Source organism: Sinocyclocheilus grahami, unplaced genomic scaffold (genome assembly GCF_001515645.1).
Source record: "Sinocyclocheilus grahami isolate Dianchi unplaced genomic scaffold, SAMN03320097.WGS_v1.1 scaffold141.1, whole genome shotgun sequence".
NCBI classification, from domain to species: Eukaryota; Metazoa; Chordata; class Actinopteri; order Cypriniformes; family Cyprinidae; genus Sinocyclocheilus; species Sinocyclocheilus grahami.
Genome location: NW_015505320.1, coordinates 1,475,013 through 1,481,416, shown reverse-complemented (window position 1 = coordinate 1,481,416; position 6,404 = coordinate 1,475,013). Strand labels below are relative to the sequence as shown.

The window sequence follows — 6,404 nt, the reverse complement described above, 5'->3', positions numbered from 1 at the left end:
GTGTGTGTGTGTGTGTGTGTGTGTGTGTGTGTGTTTTCAAGAAAAAAGGTCTTAACTCATTTCTAATAAATGACCATGTTAATTTAGTTTTTTAACTGTCAGAAAGATTTACCGTTCTGATTTCTTTTTAAATCTTTTCTAAACACTTTGAGAAAACACTTGCAGTTTACCACAATTTCTAGTACTTAATTTCAGTTTTTTTAAATCTAATATATACATACAGTATGATACATATAGATGCTCTCAGTATTATTATATTTGTGTAACTGTGTCATTTAGAGTTACATTCCGTGTACTACCTTAGAATCCTTATAATTAAGTTATTATTTCTGAGCTTGTTCATTACATAAGTTCATATGTTTCTTCTCAAATATAGCACATTTGTCATATTCACAGTTACAAAATGCACATAATTCAAAGTCACTGTAATTGTTGATTTGTTATGCTAATGTCCCTCTTCATGTGTGTTGTTTTCCTCACACAGACAGAGAAGATCAGTCCATCCTGTGCACGTGAGTTTCCACTGGCTGTGACGGCTGCATATTTGACTTTGACTACATATTTCAGTCGAAAGTTCAGAAAATATAAACATTTAATGTGGAGAAGTTAGACAGTTTTACAGCATAAGGAGAGATGTAGCTATTTGACCCATCAGAAGCCTATTGGCTGCAAAAAGACAAAGTTACCAGAAGATTTTGCCCTGTTTGTTCTCTCAAACCTGGAATAATGCATATTTAGACAGACAATCGAAACATGTTTTTTCCATCATTATTTTCTTTCCCTTTAATGATGTGTGTTGCTAATTTTATTTCAGCATATGTGTTTTGTATCTTGTTAAAACCTAAGCCATCTGCTAGTATTTGTTTGAATAACTCTGAAAATAGTCTAAACCTATTTTACAGCAGAAGGTGGTTTATTTGTACTGTTTATATACGTACGTGTGTGTGTGTGTGTTCAGAGGGGAATCTGGTGCAGGAAAGACGGAGAACACAAAAAAAGTGATTCAGTATCTGGCACATGTGGCGTCCTCACACAAGTCTGGCACTCTGGGTCGTCCCAAAGACAGCGCCCTACAGGTAAGGATGGGGCGTTATAAGGGAGAGAAAAAGCAGCTATTTCTACTTTCTGCTTTTCTAACAAGTCAGCACATGCTTACCTTGCGATTTTATTGTTTATTCATTTTTTCCCCTGCTGCCTACTTCTCCAATAACTCTGTTCAACAATAAGAATAAATGATACATAATGCAATAATACAATAATAATTACAAAAATATTACAACATTTTCTGCATATCCAGTGTTTGTACTGGCCTTGCCAATATGTTCACCAATAAAAATTCCGTTGGTTATGTTTTTATCAGCATTCAAAAAAAATCATTAAATGCTAAGTTTTATGCTGATGATAATTTGTTCTGCTGTTGCTGATAACCAAAAAATGGCAAATAATAAAATTAAAAGTATACTATTTTATGAAAATCTAAATTTATTAAAAAATAAAAAAAAATAACATCAGTTGTTTTAAATATTGTTTATAATGTCAGCTGGAACTCTTCATCTAAAGCTTTCACACTTGCCAAAGCTTATCCTTGAATCATAAAGCTGTAAATACTATTGTATCTGTGGGCTATATGCAGCTTTTCTCTAATATTTGAATTTTCGCTCTTCTTGGTTGCTTTTCTCTCCCTGTCTCCTCTCTTTCCTGGGTCCTGCTGTTTCTTTCTGCTCTTCTTTTCTCTTTCTCTTTGTCCTCTGCTCTGCGCTGAAGATGGATGGTACGCGCTCTCTGGGTCGTGGCAGTAGCGCTGTGAACAGGGTGAGTGGGGGCTTTTCTCTTCATGACTGACACGTCCGGCTAATAGGAAGGAGTTCAGACTACAGCCGTTCTAATTCATGTCCTGTCACTTTAACCTCATAATGTGTTATATGTGTGGATTTATTTGTTTTCGTTTTTAACCATGTTTTTCATGTTTTTACTCATCAATATGTTATATTTTTGTCCCCTGTTTGTCCTGTACACTTGTTCAACCACACCATCTCTCTCTTTTTTGTGGACTCTAACAGACTGTGCAGTATGTGAGTATAGGTGCTCTAATGCTTATGGGCCTGCAGGGGGCGCTGTATGCAAATTAAAGCTTTGCTATGGAATTTTTTTGACCTATATAGACCATACTGTTCTATATGGGTAAGAGTGAAACCTCAGAGCCAAAACAGAGATTATCTAGCCTGTACATCATTTTTGTTGTTGTTTTGGTTTCATCTAAAGGCTGTGGCTGAGCTGCAATTTTATGAGTTTGCACTTTCAACTGTGTGTGTGTGTGTGTTTGTGACCTAGATTTAATTTAGGACAACTTTAATGGAAAATGTTTCCTGATGTTATCTATCTCTAATTTTTATTTTTATTTATTTCCTTTTTATTGTGCACAATTTTCTTTTAGGGTTTGGTTTAGGGCAGTGGTTCTCAATTTAGTTTGACCTAATTTACCTAATTTATATTTATTAATCTAAAAAGTACATGTATTTATTTATTTATTTTATTTTAATTTATGAAACATGTTTTATGCAATTTTTGCCTTCTGACTTTATATCACTTTTTGTAAAAAAATAAAAAAATAATAATAATTCAAATTACACGGTTGAATTCAAAAATGCCTAGATTGATCTTTTATTTTCTTTATACCTAAATAATAAATAATAGCTTACTTTTTTTTTTATATATATATATATATAATTTGTATATTTGGCTTGATTGACTAAAATCAATGAATATGACATGACACAAACTGAGTAAATATAAAAGAATGCCGCAGACAAATGGTGACATTTCAAAGGCAAAGGCAGAACATATTAGTAAACAATAGTAGGATTTTAATGTGACATATATAAACTAAGAAAGGTCAGAAGGAACGAAGGATAAAGAGTAATGGTCCAAAACATATCTGCCTCCATCAGAGTTGTATATATAGTGATCATTTGTTCCACACGTCACACCCAGGGACATTACACAGTACATCTCCATTAGACACCTTGAATCTCTGACACATAAAAGAATGCCGCAGACAAATGGTGACATTTCAAAGGCAAAGGCAGAACATATTAGTAAACAATAGTAGGATTTTAATGTGACATATATAAACTAAGAAAGGTCAGAAGGAACGAAGGATAAAGAGTAATGGTCCAAAACATATCTGCCTCCATCAGAGTTGTATATATAGTGATCATTTGTTCCACACGTCACATCCAGGGACATTACACAGTACATCTCCATTAGACACCTTGAATCTGTGACACAACAAAACAACAGCCTGAGATGAAAGCCAAAGCTCATCACCATCTCCCTATATCAACAAACTGCACCCAAATTTGCAGAAATATAACACCAGCCTTTCAAATCACTCCCTCAGTAGAGTGCATCGGTTCTGCATCTGAAAGACTTTGAATTTCAGTTCAGACTGGCACGTAGTCGATGTCCTGCTGTTCTTTGATGAGGAAGAGGTGGCTGATGGGGAAAAAGTCTCTAGCACAACAAGTGTTTGAGGATTCAACTTCAGAGTGGCCACCGTGTCATTGCTCGGACTTTAAAAGGCTCTGTCACTTCTGTCAAGCAAATGCACGCACTTCCACTTAGAAGATGTTGCTTGCGATTCGGCGCACTTGAGGTAAAATCGAGGAGAGCTGTTGGCATTGGGATTTAAGGATTTGGCACAACAGGAAGTCAAATACAGACACACACATTACAGCATGCTCAAGGTCACGCATTTCAGTAATAGACGAGACGCCCACTGAACAGGAATAAATTACATTTGAAAAAACATTAAAAACAGAAAAGTGTTCTTTTTCAAACTTGTATATATTCAAAAGTAAAAAAATATCTGTTTTTATTGGGGGGTTTTTTATGTTGTATTTTTAATTTACATTTTAAGTTATTCCTGTGATGGCAAAGATGCATTTTCAGCAGAAATGACTCAATTCTTCAGTGTCACATCATTCTTCAGAAATCATTTTATATGCTGATTTGGTGTTTAAGAAGCATGTCTTATCAATGTTGAAAACAGTTGTGATACCTAATATTTTGGTTGAAACTATATATTTTAGGATCCATTGTTGAATTGAAAGTTCAAAAGAATAGCAATTATTTGAAATATAATTGTTTGTAACGTTGTAAAGGTCCTTACTGTCACTTTTGATGAATTCAATGCACCCTTGCTAAATAAAAACAAAGTCATTAAATAAAAGCATTAATTTCTGAATAATACAAAATATGTGTATATAATACAAAATTAGGCAATTTAATAAATAAATATTAGCTAAAACTAGCCACTTTAAATTTAACCAGTTTTAACCATTTGGGTAGAAACACTATGATACAAATACAATTTCAAACATTAATATAAAACATATGTGCATGGTTAAAATCAACATGAACTGCAACAGAAAAATATTTAACACATTTCTATTTAAAAAAGTGACTGAATAATTCATTCAGAGAATAGTCTTTTGACTTGATTGGACTGACATGTAAATGTTTGATTTCTGCAAAATCCTTTTAGACAAACATCATTTTAGATGCAATAATCACACAACATAATGGTGTATCTATTTGTTTGAAAGGACATGTTGCCTCTGATCTGAAGCTATCCTCTCCAACATCTAGCCACAAAATCATTTGTCATTTTCCATGACTTAAGACTGAGCAAACTCATTTCAGACACGCACCCACACACAATGTCAGCTACCCGTCACCTCATAAATCACGAATCAGGACCGAAGAAGAGCGGGAAAGCAAAGGGATGATCATCTTTTTCCGAAGCAGCTTTAGTCGGCCAATCAAACAGCATGAAGGGACAAGATCAATGTTCTGTGACTTAGAGATATAGCACTCCCCACTGGGTCACTGTAATTGTGTTCAGAAGGGACAAACGAAGTGGTACCATAGAGCTTGCATGGACTCCCTTTAAAGCACCACCTTTACTCTCGGCCTCACCTTTGCAATGAGAAAGCCTGCTTGTTTTATTCTTTTAATTCATTAAAAGCCACTCTAATGGGGCTAGGCTTCTTAGGGAAGGTGCAGGGATTGGCCGGTATGAGTCAGCGCCCAATGGAAGATTAAGAGCAGAATATTTAGAGCCTTTCAGTGATAGGCAGATGGAGTTAATTAGCAGGTCTGTGGATGAATACAGGTTCAGCTCGGTAAATAACATGGAGCATAATTACCTCAGGTCCACCGAGCGAGATGAGTGAGACTCAGTGTGGGCAAGACTGCACGTGGGCAAGCAAAATATGGATTTTGAAAAGAAACGCATTTAAATGGTATAAAGAGTTCTCGATGGATGAATAGATGGAGAGGGTTGTATTGTTTGTAAATGAGGGGAGAACAGCTTGATTCAAAGATGTAGCGATTATAAACAGAGTCGAATAGAAATGGAAAGGCAATGCTATAAGAGAGAACAGTCGGGAGACAAAAAAAGAAAAAAAGAAAATAAGAGAGAGTATAAGAAGGAAAAGAGAAAATAAGAGGCCTTATCCATGTATGAGGCTTTATGTTGCCGTAGAAATGAGACCTCTGAGATGGGAGAGTCATTAAAAAAGTGTCTAGCTGGCTAAAGCTCAAGCACTGGTTGAAAATTAGATAGAATAAAATCTGCATCCTTTTAGGACGTCCATCACCGTGGCACTTATGGAGGCAGGGTGTAAAATGAAGGATGTGGAGAGAGAGAATTGTCAGGGAGCAACCCTACTTCTCATGCCCTGTTTCTTTAGCGACTTGTGAATCAACTAGTTAGCCTCTGCTGGTAAATGTTTTAACAACACAATCTGAATCCTGACGTAGAGTAGCAATGAGGGACCAAGAGAACTGATTAACAGTGGGCAGCTGCATTGTATTAGTATAACTGATGGCCGATATAAAGCAGAAATATATCACACAATTTAATTTAAAGTAAATAACATGCATAATATTAATGTAATAAGATTATTTTATAAAAAAAACTATTTTTTAATTATTTTACATAATATTTACTTATTTTCATTTTAATAATTAATTTAAACATTCATCAATTTGAAAAACTATTTGATAAACTTGATAAAAATAAAAATTTATAAAACGTATTTTACATGCCATTTACTAAATTATTTGAAAATAATTTATTCAAAGTTAATACATTTGAGAGAACTATTTGATCTTGACAAAAAGTACTATGGATGCCAAAATATATGTTTGCAGCCAAACACAAAGTTCAAATTTGTTTTAAATGTCAAATATCAGCCAAGAGATAAAAAATAATTTATAGACTTATCTTAAGGCTGGAATATACTACACAACTTTTAAAATCTGAATAGGTTTAATTAGGGTATTGTATCCCAGCCTTAAAATAAACATTAAAATAAAAGATTAAAATAAAATGTAAT

The 6,404-nt window shown here is 34.3% G+C and overlaps 1 protein-coding gene and 1 long non-coding RNA gene across 4 annotated transcripts in view; one reads left to right on the top strand and one right to left on the bottom strand.

Moving 5' to 3' along the window:
* The window catches only part of cdh24b (cadherin 24, type 2b), a 169,670-nt gene that overhangs the window by 50,871 nt on the left and 112,395 nt on the right, over positions 1–6,404 (bottom strand). The window lies entirely within an intron of this gene.
* Positions 483–1,891, top strand: LOC107591396 (uncharacterized). The gene is made up of 3 exons (XR_001609874.1): positions 483–512; positions 959–1,076; positions 1,765–1,891. It is a non-coding gene; the product is annotated as an uncharacterized lncRNA (long non-coding RNA).